The sequence below is a fragment of the Dermacentor variabilis genome, chromosome 8 (genome assembly GCF_050947875.1).
Source record: "Dermacentor variabilis isolate Ectoservices chromosome 8, ASM5094787v1, whole genome shotgun sequence".
In the NCBI taxonomy this organism is placed as follows: domain Eukaryota; kingdom Metazoa; phylum Arthropoda; class Arachnida; order Ixodida; family Ixodidae; genus Dermacentor; species Dermacentor variabilis.
In genome coordinates, this window is record NC_134575.1 from 143457328 (window position 1) to 143477007 (window position 19680).

Here is a 19680-nt window from a genome sequence, read left to right on the forward strand (position 1 = left end):
CCGGATCCGCCGTCACTACCTGCCCTAAGTAGATGTATTCCCTTACCACTTCCAGTGCCTCGCTACCTATTGTAAATTGCTGTTCTCTTCCGAGACTGTTAAACATTACTTTAGTTTTCTGCAGATTAATTTTTAGACCCACCCTTCTGCTTTGCCTCTCCAGGTCAGTGAGCATGCATTGCAATTGGTCCCCTGAGTTACTAAGCAAGGCAATATCGTCAGCGAATCCCAAGTTACTAAGGTATTCTCCATTAACTTTTATCCCCAATTCCTCCCAATCCAGGTCTCTGAATACCTCCTGTAAAGACGCTGTGAGTAGCATTGGAGAGATCGTATCTCCCTGCCTGACGCCTTTATTATTCTTTGTTTCTTGATCAGATCTTTCGTCTCCTGCGATAGCTTACTTGTATCCTGTCTAACGGAGTTACCACCGACTTCCATTGCACACTCCTTAATAATGCCCACAAGATTGTCGTTCACTGCTTCAACAATAATACCCCTGACAAGAGGGCAAAACTAAAGTCCTTTCCAGTAAACCCCTTTTGCTACTCTGGAGGACCCTTTGCAGAAAGGAGTTGCGCCGATGACACACGGCACCGCACTGAAGTTCTTTGTGCATTCTTAAAAAGCTGCGTATTTAATTACACTTAGCTACTGTAGAATGTAAAAATATATTTTTTTCATTGTTGATGGCTAATAATGCTTATAGTCGTTTATTTTATTCGCGTTTTTGCGTTGTTAGCAGCCATTTAACTTGGTCCAGCAACTATGTGCAGCCGGTGTTTTGCTGTGCGTGCTGTTTATTCTGGTGATGCCCACGTTTCTGTCGTCCTTTTTGACGTCTTTCTCGTCCCTTCCTTTGTGCGCGCAGGCGTAACGCGTTTTATTCGATATCTTATTTCAACAACTGTGGTTTCTTCTGGGTATTTCCTGCGGGCGCTGATTGTGCAGTCTCCATCTCGCGACGTGAACACACCACATGCGCGCAGCAAACGACGACGACACTGCCGGAATTCAACATGGCGGCACTAGCGACGTTATGCGAGCGTTTGAGAGTATAGCTAGAGGAAATCTTCACTATTCGACAAATTATATTACCGCTAGCAATCAAAACATTTTCGCAAGGTAAAAAAAATACCTATGGGCACCGTAGTTGTGTGACAGGTTTCCTTCTATTGACGATTTGTGCACGCTGTGTGCGAGAGTAACTCCTTTTCCGCTCGAAAAGTAGTTGCGCGATCTCCTTTCCCGAAAACGAACTTTGCCGTAAAGGAGATACTCCTTTGTCGTGTGTCACTGCAATTGAGCGCCTTTCCAGTAGATGTTCCCTTACCTACAGGACTTTAAAGTGCCCGTGTGTCAGGGGTACTAGGTCCTCTTCCTGAGTTAAAGCCGAATACCTGTTCTGTAGCTTGATCTGGAATTCCTCTATTTTCCCTCTTACCGCTAACTCATTGATCGGCTTCTTATGTACCACTTTTTTCTGTTCCCTTCTCATGTCTAGGCTAATTCGAGTTCTTACCATCCTATGGTCACTGCAGCGCACCTTGCTGAGGACGTCCACATCTTGTATGATGCCAGGGTTAGCGCAGAGGATGAGGTCTATTTCATTTCTAGTCTCGCCGTTCCGGCTCCTCCACGTCCACTTTCGGCTATCCCGCTTGCGGAAGAAGGTATTCATTATCCGCATATTATTCTGTTCCGCAGACTCTGCTAATAACTCTCCCCTGCTATTCCTAGTGCCTATGCGATGTTCCCCCACTGCCTTGTCTCGAGCCTGCTTCTTGCCTACCTTGGCATTGAAGTCGCCCATCAGTATAGTGTATTTTGTTTTCACTCTACCCATCTCCGATTCCACGTCTTCATAGAAGCTTTCGCCTTCCTGACTGGATGTAGGGGCGTACACCTGTATAACCTTCATTTTGAGCCTCTTATTAGGTTTCACAAGACCTGCCACCCTCTCGTTAATATTGTAGAGTTCCTGTATGTTTATATTCTTATTAATCAGGAATCTGACTCCTAGTTCCCGTCTCTCCGCTAAGCCCCGGTAGCACAGGACGGGCCCGCTTTTTAGCACTGTATATTCTTCTTTTGTCCTCCTAACTTCACTGAGCCCTATTGTATCCCATTTACTGCCCCCTAATTCCTCCAATAGCAGTGCTGCACTCGCCTCCCTAGATAACGTTCTAGCGTTGAACGTTACCAGGTTCATATTCCAATGGCGGCCTGTCCGGAGCCAGGGATTATTAGCACCTTCTGCTTTCGTCGCAGGTCTGACCGCTGCCGTGGCCAGTTGCTTCGCAGCTGCTGGGGACTGAGGGCCGGGGTTTGATTGTTTTGTTCATATAGGAGGTTGTGGCCAAGTACTGCACCAGGGTGGCCAATCCTGCTCTGGTGAGGGAGTGCATTACCGGTTCTATTCACCAGGATCTGGCCACACTCCAGGCCTGTTTATGCAATTTTATCAACACGCGGATTTTTTTATTCCGGCGGAAAATTGCGTGGCACCGGGATTCGAACCACGGACCTCTTGCACGCGAGGCGGGTGTTGTACCTCTACGCCACCGCTGCACCTGTAATTGTTGTAATTATACTATGCCACATACCGCAATAAACCCCAGTGAGCTTGTGGCCATTTTCATTCGTCGCAAATTAACTTGTAATTTCCTGTAAACCTGTAGGCTCACTTTGAAGGATCCTGCATCGCACAATATTGGGCGGATGTCTGCAAGCTGACACCAACTGCTGTGCAAACAGTGTTTTCATTTAGGGACCTTCTTCTTCTTCTTCTTCTTCTTCTTCTTCTTCTTCTTCTTCTTCTTCTTCTTCTTCTTCTTCTTCTTCTTCTTCTTCTTCAGGCATGCTTCTAAAGGCGACCCTGAAGAGGATAAATCGGTGTGTGTCATGCAAAGCTGCACTTTCAGGGCCAAGTACTAGCGAGCGATCCTACCTATGCACCATAAAAGAATATGTTCGCGAAGGCAAAAAGCTTCATTACTCAGGCAAAGTAATGAAAGTTCTGAACTCATGTGAGGAACATTTCAATGCAATGGTTGCTTCGACTGACATGTTCATCATAGTGAGGTCGTTGGTGCAGACTATGACTAGTTACCCCATTAGGACTCTAGAGAATATTATGGAGTTTTACGTGCCGAAACCACGATCTCATTATGAGGCACGCCGTAGTAGGGGACTACAGAAATTTGGACCACCTGGGGTTCATTAACGTGCCCCTAAATCTAAGTACACGTGTGCTTTCACATTTCGCTCCCATCGAAATGCGGCCGCCGTGGCCGGGATCCAATCCCGCGACTTCGTGCTTAGTAGCCCAACACAGTTAGGACTTTGAAGACTTGTGGAGGCATGCCGTCACCACAAGCAGATTGTTTAGAACCTTCTGATCGCCAGCTATTCTCAGCCAAGGCTGTGGATACATATGCGTGAACTGAAAGCCCGAGTGATTGAGAGGCATGAGAGCAAAATATGCGCCGGAGTCAGCTTGCAATAAACTTAGGCTCATTCTGTGCAACTGAGTGCCGTGGTGAAAATAAAGCATGATGGGTATGGTGATGTATCTCCGTTTGCTATTTGTCTGACGTGAAACTTTCGAAATAAATTATTAGAGATGGCAGCTGCTCTCCCCGCTGCGTCACCTCAAACTTTCGAAATACGTGATCCACATGCACCCTGCTAATACATTTGACCATTAATATTTAATTTTCAAAATAGTGATGCTCAGAAAGTACAGGAAGATGTTGTACAAAGTTCCCGCTCACAAAAGTAAAAAAGAAAACAATTTTTGATGCACAGCTCCAAAGACCAATTTCATTCAGCTCGTTGCGTGCTGCAAAAAATAACATGACATAAAAGGATAAGCAAATCGCTTAAATTGCATTGTGCCACGCATTATACCTTCTGCCAACGCTTTAGCGGGGTTATTCCTAGTACGAACGCCTGTATTTGCAGAAAGACCGTCTCGCGTCTCCGCGCTAGGCGCACGGTGCTGCGGAGTGATATTGAGGAGGCTGTAGCTGACGAGGCTGTTTTTGCCGCACTGTACGGAGTGGCGGGCGCGGATGACATCGAGACACCCTAAGAAAGAAGCACAAGAGAGGATCCCGCCTGCCACATGACGCGCTTCTCAGCGTTCGCTCGCACATGTTACACATTTGAAAGGCTGCGCGCAGGCTTTGCGGCAGCGTCGCTAGGTGGCGCCGAGCATTCTTAGGGAAGCGCGAAAGAGGGGTCCCGCTTCAGTACACGCATCGTACATTATTCGTTTCGACGGGGACGCTGTGTGGCTATGTTGATTCATACTAAACGCATTGCCGTCGACGGTCATCGTCAGGTGGGATCTGCGGAATTTTTAGGCATGAAATGGCACCCGAATACGGCAAGAAAAGAAAAAAACACCGAGACCCAGTGGGTCTATACTAGTAGTCCACGTGCAACCACATTAGCGAGGCCCACTGAGCTTCAAAAGGACACTCCTTAACCAGAACATGAAATGGCCTCCAAGCTATAGGTGAACTATTTGGCCACTATCTCTTATGTGAGTTCTGCAATTAACCCCTGACCCTCAGTCCCTGGCAGCTGTCGAACACCTGACCAAGTTGGTGCTGAGACCTGCGGCATAGCGAAGGGTACTAAGGGTCTCTGGGTCAGGACTGGCAGCTATTGAAAACTTCATCAGAATATCCTCAACACGCGAACCCTCTCGAGTGAAGTTAGCTCAACAGTATACTCGATTAGGAATTATCAGGTGCTGACTGCAATATCAGTGGGGTTAGTGAGGTTAGAACTGCTGAAGCGTGCACAGTGCCAACTAAAGGCCACGTACTCTGCGTCAGACGGCTATCAGATAAAACACAATGTGGCGTAGGATTTGCTATTCATAAGTGCACAATAGGCAACATTGATAAACTCTACACTAATAATAAAAAAGTAACATTCACCGTAATAATGATAAATAAGAGAAATAGAGTAAGAGCAACACAATCCTACGCTCCAACGTCCTGTCATAATGATGAAAAACCATAGCAGTTCTATGAGGACGATGAATTCCCTATGCGAATGCCCAAGCTCTGTATGCTGCAGTCATACTTCAATGTGACAGTGTGAAAATATGCAGGCTGGGGAAGACGTGTGCGTGTGCGCGTGTGCGCGTGTGCGTGTGTGCGCGCGTGCGCGTGCGTGTGCGTGTGCGCGCGTGCGCGTGCGTGTGCGTGTGCGCGCGTGTGCGCGTGTGCGTGCGTGCGCGCGCGTGTGCGTGCGTGCGCGCGTGTGCGTGCGTGCGCGCGTGTGCGCGCGTGTGCGTGTGTGTGTGTGTGTGTGTGTGTGTGTGTGTGTGTGTGTGTGTGTGTGTGTGTGTGTGTGTGTGTGTGTGTGTGTGTGTGTGTGTGTGTGTGTGTGTGTGTGTGTGTGTGTGTGTGTAGGCGCAATGACAACTAGTGTATTTGAAGAAAGCCTAAACGGAGTAATAACTGTTTGTGCCGACCCCAGCATTTCGCAGGATGTGGAAGTGGTATGGTGAAGCGCAGTAGTAACTGGTTAGCGTGGTCCAAAGTTGTTTTCAGTGCAAGAAAAAACGAAGAAAGTTAGCCAGAAGGAAAGTCACCAACCTAGAAACAATCGCAGCAAAGGCAGATAATTCAAGCTAGTGCTCGCGAACTGAAAAATAATGCGCATGGATGAGACAGCAACTAAAAGAGTACCAGAAACAGTAATCGAAGTTCGAGGTAAGACACAAACAAAGGCAAGCTTTCCCAAATAACATAGGATATAATGAAGACACGACAAAAAATGAAGGTATCTAACTTCAAGAATTCAAAAGGTTCGCCGATGGATCGGGCTTGCATCACCGGTGTTTATTCAATGTTTTACGAGAGATGTTTGCCCTAGAGGGCGCTCAACAAGGTCGAATTTGTCCCAGTATGAGGCAATGAGGCAACGTAGTTCTTGAGCACGCTGGGGCGGAAGATAGGGAGCAATCATTTCTGTTAGGGCATTCAAGTCTGAAGGGACAGGGGGCGAAGGAAGAGTTGAACACGAGGAGCTGTCACAAGTTAAAGCCGAAATGTGGTAGTCTCTGGCTGGCGTTATTTGCGCCAAGGATATTCCGCACTGGAGTACTTGTGTACAGAGTCCAAAGTTCACAAGCGGAAGGCAGGACGTGTTGTCCGAAATGGTAATGATGGTATGAGAAAAAGCGACGTTATGCGAGAGCAGGACATCCGGATTAGGGGATACGATGTAGTCACCGTCTGGTACAGGTGGAACGGCGGAGACACCTATGTAGGCAACGGCACGGTGAGGGAGGTGAACATGCTCTGTGGAACATAGCCGTATCGGAGCACTACCGGGAGGATCAATAGCAGCAGGTAGAGCGAGTTGCACAACACCAGCAGAACAGTCTATCAAAGCGGAATGTGTAGACAGGAAGTAAAGGCCCAGGATAAGGTCATGAGGGCAGTGCTATAGAACATAAAATAAAACAGTGTCGTGAGTGTCGCATGTGTCCGGCGACACTCACGCGAGCCGGACACATGCCAATAACGGCTGGTGTTCCACCGTCGGCGACTTGCACCATAGGCGACGGAGCAGGAGTGCGGACTTTCTTGAGACGATTCCGAAGCTGAGCATTCATCACAGATACGTGCGCGCAAGTGTCAATCAGAGCCGTAACAGTTACACGATCCACGTTCACTTCAATGAGGTTCCGATGTGTGGGCACGGTCAGAAGAGGATTTTTGCGTCGGGTCGGTTTGGCAGCATCACCTCCAGGTGCTGCACCCGTTAGTTTTCCGGAAATTTAGTTTTTAAAGGATTAAGAACTAAGTAATTGTTGCTACACCATTTTATAATGTTACTTAATGCAATATTTAACTTAGAAGTAAAAGTAGTAACAGATTTGTCAGATGAAGCTATGGCTGTGTCATCTGCGTATAAAATGCAATGAACGCAGTTGGTGGAGTTAAGAGAATCCGGAAGATCATTAATATATAAAAGAAAAAACAAAGGGCCCAGAACTGATCCCTGTGGTACACCTTGGTTAATACATTTTGTTACTGAGAAAGTATCTGCTGCATGTACTGTGTATGGTACGTCACGTAAATAATTTTTTAAGAATGTTAGCGCAGGACCGGTTATACCATAAGAGTCAAGTTTATTAAACGGGGCTTGATGGTTAACCGTGTCATAAGCTTTACTGAAGTCTAAAAATACAGATCCGACTAAGTTTCCCGAGTCAATACATTTTTTTTTTATGTAGTCAGTTAGAGATAGAACAGCTAGATTCGTGGAACAGGCCGATTAACTGAGCAGAAATTGGTCAAGCCAACGTTCGCCAATTCTTGGCGCACGACGGACTGTATCAATGAGACGGTCGCCTGGCAATTGTCGGGGCCATGGATCGTGACAGGATATGCGGCTTTTATTTCACGTCGAATGACATGGAGGATGTAATCAGAGCGGTTGGGTGTGGGTGGACTGCGGAGGTCTTCGCAGGTGGACGTAGCAGCCGTGTTGGGAAGGCGGGGAAATGGCTGGGCAATGCGGCGACTCTTGGCTTCTTCAAACCGCCGGCATTCTGTAATGATGGCTTGCACAGTGGAAGAATTCTTGAACACAAGGAGATGGAAGGCATCATCCGCTATGCTCTTAATGACATGTGCATCCTTATCAGGCTCGGACATCTTCGGATCCACTTTGCGCCACAAAGCGATCACGTCCTGGATGTAGGTGAGGTAGGATTCAGTGCACGTCTGGGCACGCGAAGCCAGGTCTTTTTGGGCGGCGCGCTGACGTCCAACAGGCTTGCCAAACAAATCTTTCAGCTTCTGTTTACAAATGTCCCAGCTGGTAAGTTACTCCTCGTGGGTCTGAAACCAGACGCGTGCCGTGCCCACGAGGTATTATATCACATTAGCGAGCATGGTGGTCTGGTCCAAGTGGTTGCTGGCGCTCACCCGCTCATATAGTTGAAGCCAGTCTTCAACATCAGTGTCGTCGGTGCCAGAAAGGGTTCCTGGGTCGCGGGGTTGTGCTAGAATGACGGTGGGCGTGGGTGCCGACGGGCCCGAAGCACCCTCGCCTTGAGCTGGCATTGTAGATGCAGCCAAGGAGCGCTCGCTGCGTAAATCCGTCTTGATAATGATCCCGCAACCTCCACCAAAAATGGTACGGGGTTAAAAACAGTCAGACGTATATTTACAAGTTATTTACAATAATTGTAGCAGCTGACAACATGGTACACAGCGCGCGAAGTCCAGAGCGTCGTCTTCTTCCGACCAGGATTGAAACATCTTCGTCAACGTGTCACAATATTATACAATGGATCACATCCATGTTATCAATCACATAACTGAGAAATCTGCAGAGTACAATCAACCTCTCTATATTGTTTCATAGGTTGTGAGAAAGCATTCGATTCAGTCACGGAGGAAGGAAAGCGCAATAGATGCCCCAGCCAGCACGGACGCGTTGGAGAAAGTGTGGTGAGTCTAGTAACGTTGGTCGAAGTAACGTGCTGTTTTTTGCAAAGGAGCACTGGGACGCCAAACGTCAATTTTGCCATTGCAACCATGCTCCTGAAGCTCTCGCTGCTGCTCTCGGCCTCTGAAAATTGAGCTAGGATTTTTCGGCCCCTGTCTTTCTCGCAGCACATTCTGTTCGCGAGACCAGCTGACTGTGGAGCGCGGTGTGTAAGCTTGCAAGTTGTGTTCAGGGTCTATGAGTGTGAGTGTCAGCCAGCAACACAGACACCGAATTACGGCGCGGGTCTTCGTCGGCTTCTTCAACGTGCCGCGGTAAAGCACAGGAGCGCGTCTGCATCACTAAAACTGTTACAGAAGCTTTGCAGGCTTTGTTCCGACGCGCGCCGTGAGTCCACACTTCCGGCGGCTCGTAGCAATGCAAGTTAAAGCTCGCGCCTATCTGCTCCGGCGAACTGATTGGAGGCGCAAAGGCAGGTGTCACACCAACATGGAAGCATTTCCGCCTTCAAAAACATGACGCCAGGGCCTATCCTATTTTGTTTCTTTCCTGCATTGATTAATCAAGTATACCAGCAGTCGTGGACGCATTGCATAATGAAAGAACACAGGAGGCGTACGTGATTTTCATGGGAAATGTGTACAATGATTCCACAGCTATCCTGTTTCTCCTCAAGAAAAGTAGAAAGATACCTATAAAGAAAACAGTGAGGCAAGGAGACACAATCTCCCGAATGTTATTCACTGCATGCTTAAAAGAAGTATTCAAGCTATTAGACTCGGAAGGCTTAGGAATGAGGATCAAAAGCGAAGATGTCAGCAACCTTCGGTTTGCAGATGACATTGTCCTGTTCAGCAACACTGGAGATGAATTGCAACATATGATACATAACCTTAACCGAAAAAGTGTAAGAGTGAGGTTGAACATTTAATGTGCAGAGGGCAAAGGTGATGTTCAATAGCCTGACAAGCGAACAAGAATTCACGATTGCCAGTCAGCCTGTAGAGTTCGTGCAGGAGTATACGTTTATCTAGTTCGTTTACTCACAGAAGACCCCGATCATGCGAAGAAAATTCGCAGAATAATAATGGGTTGGGGTGCGTACGGCAGGCATTACGAAATCCTGACTGGAAGCTTACCACAGTCGTAGAAAGTAAGAGCATGCAATCATTGCATTCTACCAGCGCTAACAAACGGGACAGGAATGTGGATGTTAGCGAAGAAGTTCGAGAACAAAATAAGGACCGCGCAAAGAGCGATCGGACGAAATATGCTAAGGGTAACGTTAAGGGACAGGAAGAAAGCGGTGTCGATCAGAGATCAAAGTGGGATGGCCTATCTTCTCGCTGACATTAGGAGAAACTATTTTACCGACCGATTACGATACTCCCTAATGCAAGATTTCAGCGCAGCCCTACGCGTGTGTTCATTTTGCTTGTCAATATTTCGTATTATGGTTATATATAGGTTTATATAAGGAGGAGAACGTTGTGGGCAGAGCGCGTAGTTTCCACACAGACGATGCGCACTACTCTGGCGCCATATCGTAGCCGTTGCCGCCGAACAGCCCACCTTGCGCGACACTACGCTTTCCTTCACACGCTTACGTTCTACCAGCGACGAGAGCGGCCTTCTGTCGCGGGGAAATACACCCAAGGGAGCGTCACGTCGTGCGTTACTCGTAACCGTTCGCCATCGCCCCTTTCAGGAGCAGTGACAACCATAACACACACGCTGGTACTGTGGACTGACTTCGGCAGCTGACGCCGCGGGCGAGTGTAGCCCTCCACACCTGACGCCACCCTGGCCCCCACCTCGGAAGCGCAGATAAGATCGCTCACTCGGTGGCGGATGGCGTGGCCGCGGGCAACTCAGCGCATGCGCAGGCCGTTTTCCCTCCTCCTCCACTTTCCTTCCCGCGCGCACTTGTTTCATCTACTGCTGAGCTCCACGTTCGCTTTCATCTTTCGACTGTGCTCATTCGCTCGGCTACAAAGGCACGCCGACGCTCAACGCAAGACCGGGCGCTTAAGAGCTGCGCTCCAAAAAATTGAGCTGGGCGGGTCATGTAATGGGTTAGGCCAATAACCGATCGACCATTAGAGTTACAGTATTGGTGTCAAGGTAAGGGAAGCACAGTCGATGACGGCAGAAAATTAGGGGGGTGATGAAATTAGGGAATTGGGGGGCGGGGGGCAGGCGCAAGTTGGAACCAGCTAGCGCAAGGCAAGGGTGATTGGAGGCCCCTGGGAGAGGCCTTTGTCCTGCTTTGTACAAATGACGATGATGATGGCTTATGATGATGATTATGTCTTATAATGGCCATATTGAATATTGCTGCACCGCTAAGCAGTACGAATCCATTAAACAGGATCTGCCGCTGTACTTTCAATTTCTTTCTATGAGTGAGCCTTTCATGCAAGTAAGCGTTGGTACATTATAAAACCAGTTGATGGCCTAGTGCACACTGTGCAGTTTGTGTTTATGGGTTGGTCTTTCTTAGCCGTGTAACGATATTTATTATTGGAAGCAACGAACTAACCTTGCTTTCAGCATTAGTGTTATAAAAGTGGGTTAATTAGGATGGTGATCACGTTGTAATACTCCTTATGTAATACCCCTTCCACGGGGTTTTCAAAGAAATGATGTGATGTGATCACGAAGACGACGATGACAACGCAAGCCTCACGTATATTCATGGACAATAACCGACCCAACCCAGACCGATCTGACCTAACTGGCCCCGTCTGGGCCGGGAAAGAAAACCACTCACTCGAGAATCTTAGAAAAACTATGGTGGCGCTTCGGGAGCAGTCCATTAAGAACGTGCTATTCATGACGCGTGAGCCTACTAGGAAGCCCGGACAGGGGCCTTAATTTCTGCGGGACTAATAAATTTTAAATTTCGTTTCTCTCTCTCTTCCTCGACCCGACCTGATCAACCGAAGGAACTGCCCCCAACTCAATCCCACCAATTTTGCAAGGCATGCATCTCTCGCATAATCCCTTCGCCCGCTACTGCCCATCTGAGCGCCACATGATCTGCAGGTAGCCGGAACCATCGCTCAAACCTGGTTCTCCGGCAGCCGCGTTCGTCTCACGCTGCTCCGTTGTCGTCGTCGCCTCCGTCGTGGTCGCTGGCGCAGGAGTCACCCGATGTTGCGGTGGTGGAGTTCCTGTCGCCGTGCCACCGCCAGACCCCGCCGCATGACCCCACGTCGTGCCGCTGCCATCTTCCGCGTCGCCTACAGCAGTCGCACGTAAAGAAGGCGCATGTTTCCGTGTACCTAAAGAGTGGACGCGCACAATAACTACCCGTTTCCTTCCCGCTAACGTGGCGCATGGTGACCTGCTGGGAGCTTTTTAAAGCGTTTAGCTTTTATTACAGCGAAGCTGTTTACCTCCAATCCACGTACACATCCCCCTCATACCATGGACGTACCCTGGGCGGCTTACGTCCGTATCGGGAACACCGCGCGACTAAGTCCTAACCTGCGACTTGGGTGATCGTATGCCCACTGTATTAGTCAGGGATAGGCTGCAACCAATCGAGAAACTGCAAAAATAGAGTATCACGATAGTTCAACACTCACGTCAGAAAATTTCCGAGCGAACGTCAGACCTGTTGACTGGAGCAGGTGATTACAGATGAAAATGAGTGCTATGATAAATTCCTAGAGCTTTTCAAACAGTGCTATTATGCCTCTTTTCCAGTGAAAACTTTACATAAGAGTAAAAAATCAAGAGAACGTCGGTTTACTCGACCGCTGCTGAAAATGATTAAGATCAAAGACAAAATTTTTGAGGCGCTTCTTCATTCTCGAAACCACAGTAAGTTGATAAAATTTAAGACATTCGGAAATCAGTTTAACAAAGCAAATAGGAAGTCGAAGGAAGAATATTACAGACGTATTTTTGATAATGACTGCCTGCGTAACAGTGTTGTTTTTTGGAAGAAATTAAATACAATCCTAAACCGAAGGCCTATATCAAATTGTATTGATCTGCTACCGATAATACCTTGTTTAAAGGGGAGGAGCTTGCGAACCGCTTTAATGACTTTTTTTACACACATTGGTAACACAGCTAACACTTCTGTATCTGCTTCCTGTATCCCTAGATTTCCGCATTCTTTCTACCTTAAGCCTACTTCCATCGCCGAAGTTACAACGGTTTTCGAATGCCTTAAGAATAGACATAGTCTAGGTGCCGATGACTTACAAATTGAGCCCGTTAAGTATGGGCCTTATAAGATCGTGCTTGCCATTTTGCATATATTTAATACAGCAATTTATACTGGCATCTTTCCAAACATGCAGGCAGCTAAGGTGACGGTAATTCATAAATTGAGGATAAGAACACTTTTTCTAACTATCGTCCAGTCTCAACTTTACATGCTTTTCGAAAGAGTTGGAAAATGTAATTAACACGTGAATTGACAATTTCTGTAGCAAACGTAACCTTATAGCAAGGGATCCGTTTTGGTTTAGGAAACGCCGCTCCACACAGAGGGCTCTTTCGCTGCAGGAATAAATTATATTAGAAAACATGGGAAATAAATTGATGACACTAAGTCTATACTTGGATTTAAGTAATGCCTTTGGCAGTGTAGATCACGCCATTTTGTAGGATAAAATGGGACGCTAAGGATTTAGAGGAGTAGTATTGGAATTAATTCGTTCATATTTTACGGATAGATCACAATAAATTGTAGCATTGCCATTTGTTGGGCGTGTTGGTAAATTGAAAGCATATTTAGCGCCAGCAAACAAGGACGGAAGGGAGACGACAACACAATGCGCTAACTTCAACTACTTGATTTTCAGGAAGTACACCTATATAAACCATGCACAGTGGCGCCACCTTATCCAAATCTTACCCATCCAAAAAAGCCGTCTCCTTATCTAACAGGTCGATTGATAACAGGTCGATAACAGTGTGTTAGTGCCCCTTCAATCGACCTGTTAGATAAGGAGACGGCTTTTTTGGATGGGTAAGATTTGGATAAGGTGGCGCCACTGTGCATGGTTTATATAGGTGTACTTCCTGAAAATCAAGTTGTTGAAGTTAGCGCATTGTGTTGTCGTCTCCCTTCCGTCCTTGTTTGCTGGCGCTAAATACGCTTTCAGATCACAATATACGGAAATAGGCAGATACATGATAGAGTTGGTGTCAGGGGTGCCACACGAAAATATCTCGGGGCCTATCCTTTTCCTCTTTTACATCAATGATATAACAAATAAATAAATCTTGCAAATTTGTTACCTACGCAGATGCTATGCTCGGCCCTGCTATGCAGATTATGCTCGGCCCGTACAATGTTTTGATCGAAAAATGTCTAATAACATATGGCACAAAAAGTAATGAACATATGTCATGCAACCATCACATTCAGTCATTATTGCTTAAATTAAGCAAAACAGTGGGCATGTGAATAGGTACCGACCAGACCTCCTGGTGGCAATTAGAATATTGCTTTATAATGTCCTGTTCAGCTCTGATTTGTGTTGTTGTGTACCATTTTGGGGTAACACCACAGCTGAGAACCTACGCAAACTCGCTTTAGTACAAAAAAGGGCAATCCACGCGGTATCAAATGTTCCTCATTTAGAACACACCGCGCCTCTTTTTCAAAAGCACAAAATCTTTATAGTTCCAGGTTTTCACGCTTGCACTGTGCTGTGTTCCTACAAGTAAAGCAGTTCAGGGCAGATTAGGCGCTTTTCTCGCCATTGCACAACGTGAGCACGCCCCGATAGCACATCATTTTCGGTGTCAGACTCTACGGTGCACTCGTTTTTCGGGTATACACAAGTATGGCCGACAGAGAATTCAGCGTGCATTGCCAACTACATTAAATCACTATGGCACACTGCATATTGACATCGGAACGTTAACAAAGAAAGGCATAATAACTTTTTTCACCCAATAGAAATGAAAAACATTTTTTTTGCGTGTGCGTCTAGCCATTGTATTACATATGTATATTATGAGTACTCAGCCTTTCTTTTTGATACTTCGTTCCTAGATGTCATAGAGTGCCGTGTTCTATTTGTAATGTAATGTTGGTTTTATTGTATGTTTGGCACAGTGTTTTTTATTAATGTTGAGTAATGCTGAAAGTGTTCCGACTCCATTGCTGATGGATGGGTGGCTGGAGCCCAGTCAACCTGCAGTGTAGCAGCTTTTTTCTCCGGCCAGCTTTTACGCCTTGTAAAATTATAAAATAAGGTCGCTTTGATTGAAAAATAAATTAAAATACGTATAGATCTGCGCTTAAATATTGCATTAGGGAGTATGGTAACCAAATGTGAATATTTAGCTTTATTATTACGCAAAACATGTTTTGTTTAATTATAAGGAGTTGTTATTGCATGTGCAATTATATGACACGTAAAAATTATCAGCGGATGCTAAAGTTGCAGGAAAGATGACAAGACACGCCCTCGCTTTGGAACAGTTTGTCGTCTGTTCTCCCTTTTCTTCGCTTGATTGTGCATTCATTGTAGGTGAGCAAACTTCATTGGAAGTTGAAGTATTGGTGAATGAAAATCTTCCATAAAGATTTATTTCAAGAATGCATTACAGGCGTGACAATATAAACCTTTTAGGCGAAGACACCAGCCAACACAAGCCTCGCACACCCACATACCTTCTTTCGCCTGGCGTCACAGTGCTCGTTAGAAAAATCCCATAGGCGGTGGCGCCAGATTTCCGTCTAGCTAATACAGTGGGAAACACTATGGCGTGAACACGCCAATACTCCCTTTCATAATTAGGGGGCAACGCTATGAACGCTATTCGTACCTCCAAGTAAATGCTCGCCACCTAGCGGCCGCGCCGAGAAACAGCCAATCCTGGTTCAGGCTTGAAGAGGGTGCCTTATCCCAGTATGCGTTGAATACATGGCAGTTCTTAAATCGTCATGATGCCGCCGTACACAAGGCCGAAAACGAAAATAGACGCACGTCGAAAGACTTGTTTACCATTATGCTTGTCATCGCGGTGGAAAAACAGCAATGTATGATTTCATCGTTTTCAGATAAAGCTGACAAAGCGCATGGGACAGCGACTTGGATAAGAAACTTCCGCATCGGGAAACGTTGGCTGATACTTTATCGGCTTGTTCAAAACACTCGGGACGACTTTATTCCCTGCGAGTAGACCACTGCAATATTTTAGAGCGCAGCTCTTTGGCGTCCGTTCCTGGGTTTCGCGTCGTCGTCGGCGTTGTCGTCGGCCTCGTAACCAGCTCCGCCCCCCTTTCATCCCCCCAGCGCTAGCAGCGACCGACTGATACCGCTGGATGCCGCTGACGCCGCTAGAGAGTCAAGATAACGTGACTGCATAGAACACCGTCGCCGCCATGCAGAAAGAGGAGGAAAGAGTCCCCCCCCCTGTTCTTGTGTGGCGGATAGGGTGCTCTTCAGTTGCCGACGCGCCGGTTATTTCACGTAGGCCCGCCCGGCACGTCGACGAATACGTGACCGCCTTCCCACGGCTAGACCTGGTTCTTAGCGCTGCGGAAGCGAGGGTATCATATTGTTTGTGTCGGCACCGGCGGCGTTGTCCCTGAAACCAACTCCGCAGCTGGGGTTGACTCACTATCGGCGTCAGCGGCATCAGTCAGTCGCTGCTATCTCTTCCCTCCTCCCTTTATCGTGTTGTCCGCTTGCTGCGCGCGCTTCTGCCCCCATCGTTTGCCGCTGGGTGTACACGCCGCCCCCCTCCCCCCTCTTCCTGCGAGTCTCCGGTTGTCAAAGCGCCGGCTCGAACTTAATTCCTTTCTTCGCTCCTCCTCCAACGCAACCCCTGTGCGGTGGCAATCAGAGAGCCAGATCGGTGGCGGCGGATCTGTATATTTGCACCGCCCGAGCCGAAATTGCCGCTGCCGTTCGCCCTGTGCGGTGGCAATCAGAGAGCCAGATCGGTGGCGGCGGATCTGTATATGTGCACCGCCCGAGCCGAAATTGCCGCTGCCGTTCGCCCTGTGCGGTGGCAATCAGAGAGCCAGATCGGTGGCGGCGGATCTGTATATGTGCACCGCCCGAGCCGAAATTGCCGCTGCCGTTCGCCACTGCGAAATTATCTGCCAGTTCTTTCTGAGCCATGAGCGAGACGACCGATGGAAGTCCTCCGTCTGCTGCTGCTGCTGCTGCTGCTGCTAAACGAGCTGCCAGAGCAGAGGCCCAGCGCCGTCGCCGTCAGAATCCAGAGGTGCGTGCCGCCGAAGCAGAAGCTTACCTAGTGGAGTCTTTGTTAAAGGAATACGTGTGAAAAATAAAAAAAAATTCTGTGATAGCGCATACATGTGTTGCTCGATTTCTTTGCCTCAATCTATCGAAAAGGTGAAACAGCTTATTTGCTGCGCTCAAATTTCGCATTAGGAAGTAACGTAATCGTCGGTAATTTTTTCTTTATTTTACATATCTTGCTAGCATTTCAAATCGTGCAGTGTACTTTGTTTAGGCAAGCGCTTTGATAAATTATAGCGACGTACGTCTAAACTTGATTTGGTTTTGTTCGTTGACAGTTTTATACCCCAGAAATAGTGTTACTAATGCTTCAAGCAGCAGGAATATTCTCGCTAACATATTTTTGCCTGAAGCACGGTATGAGGAACGATAACTGCCTCGTAAGATCTGAAGTTCGTCACGACACATATTATGCCGCTAGGCCACCTATCGTTTTCGTAGCACGGTTAAGATTAGCAGTGCAAGCAGAAGATGCTCTTTTCTTACTCAACGTGGCAAGTTGTCAGTTTATTCATTCGCAAGAAATTTAGAAACAACTGCAGACAGCGTTCGTTCAAACCTCTGGAGTTCAATCTGCGCGCAGCACCACTAGTTTGCCTTCCGACACTGTGCACACAGCTAAATTCCGTTACAACTGGTTCAGTTAGTTTCCAAGTCATGCATTTACAGTAATACAAGTGACTTTGCCAAAAGAAAATCCTCGCTAAATATTCTAAACCTGGTGGAAGAAACTCAATTTGGTCCGATTGGTTGTTCATCACTTCTCATGTTTCAACGGGTTGGAGAATTTCTACGGGTGAGAGGTGTCTCCTGTGTTCCCAAAACCCAGGTCCTGCCTCGAACCCCGCGTACTGCGAGCATGAACAAGCGCCAGTCATCGGATGCAGACAAACTTATCACATGTATTAGCAAATTATAAAAAGAAGGTGCACTCCGACTCACAAATGGAGCTATCATTTGTTTCTATACCAGTCCCTGCGATGACAAAGTTCAGCGTCCATGGCGCCTTACCAAATCGGACATTGTTCTAACTGTACACAGGCGCAACATGTTGGCGCGACAAATCATTCAAGCTAACTCCTGCTGGGCTGCAGAAGGAACAACGCCCCGGCTGCTACCACGTGTCTCGCAACGGTGGTGAGACGAGGAGCGTCGCCAGTGGCGTTGCGAGCATCCCACCTCCATGGTGCACGACAAGAGACCGATGAGAAATGGCCAGTGTTAGTCAGTGCCAAGTGAATTATTATGAACGTTAGCTTGAAGTTTACTGCCAGTTTCACTCAGAACATTTCATTTAAGAACCAGCTCAGCAGAAGCGCTGGTGTGCTTACAGTGGCATTCATGCCAGCAGCGGAAGGAAGAACTTTGTCCTCGCTCCTCCACCGAGGCGATGGAGCGTAGCGGGGATGGTGCGTACACTTCGCCGTTTTTGCAGCTAAAAGTGCACCGCGCCTCTGGAAGCCATCGAGTGTACCACACGCGAGCCACACATGCCCTGTCGAGCGGGACAACACGACAACGCGGACGGCGTTTTTGCACCTCGAGCGTCTCTGTAATTGCTATCGCAATAAACACTACCGTAAGTTTTCCTTATTTGATCAAAGATGTACCCCTCAAATTTAGACGCGAATGCAAGCATCGAGGCATTATACGAGCTCAAACATATTGTTACGTAGGAAGACACCGACGAAAAAATATTTACAAGTATATTTACAAGGTGATACGCCGCAGTTGACCAAGAGGCAACAGCCCGCGCTAGCTTCCAATCGTCGTCTTCGTCTTCTTCCTGCTCGGCTCAGCAGCAGGCTCCTCTCGCCCGCGGAGCGCAACTATTCCATCACTGAGCGTGAGTGTCTGGCCCTAGTTTGGGCGGTTGCGAAGTTCCGCCCATACTTATATGGCCGACCCTTTTCCGTTATCACAGACCATCACGCGCTTTGTTGGTTATGCTCATTGAAAGACCCTTCAGGAAGACTTGGTCGCTGGGCCTTACGCCTCCAAGAATATTCGTTCTCTGTCACCTACAAATCTGGCCGACTACACAAGGACGCTGACTGCCTGTCTCGCTACCCGGTAGACGAGCCTGACGACGCCGACAGTAGTACCGCCGACGGCATTTTCTCTGTGTCTGCCTTCGCTAACATCGCCGATGAGCAGTACCGAGACCTACCGCTGCTAGCACTCATCTAGTGTCTGCGCTCTACACCTACCGACGCATCCGTTCGCCGATATGTCCTCCAGGGCGGCATTCTGTACAGAAGGAACTTCCTCCCTGATGGCCCTGATCTTCTTCTTGTCGTGCCAAAACATCTACGACAGACTGTGCTCTTTGAGATGCATGACGCACCCACTGCAGGACATCTTGGGGTAACCCGCACGTACGACCGCGTCCGCCGCCGCTTCTATTGGCCTGGTCTCGCTCGCTCCGTTCGGCGCTATGTTGCTGCCTGTGATCCCTGCCAGCGTCGGCCCTCACACGTGGAAGACGTGGTTATAGGGCATCTCAAAAACAGTGCCTTTGTCCTCGCTCCTCCACCGAGGCGATGGAGCGTAGCGGGGATGGTGCGTACACTTCGCCGTTTTTGCAGCTAAAAGTGCACCGCGTCTCTGGAAGCCATCGAGTGTACCACACGCGAGCCACACATGCCCTGTCGAGCGGGACAACACGACAACGCGGATGGCGTTTTTGCACCTCGAGCGTCTCTGTAATTGCTATCGCAATAAAAACCACCATAGGCTTTCCTTATTTGATCAAAGATGTACCCCTCAAATTTAGACGCGAATGCAAGCATCGAGGCATTATACGAGCTCAGACATATCGTGACCCTCACATGTGGAAGACGTCGTTATAGGGCATCTAAAAAACAGTGTTCGTTTTTAAGAAAAATGTGCCCATGCCACTTTAAGCTTTCCACATGAAAACATCACATAG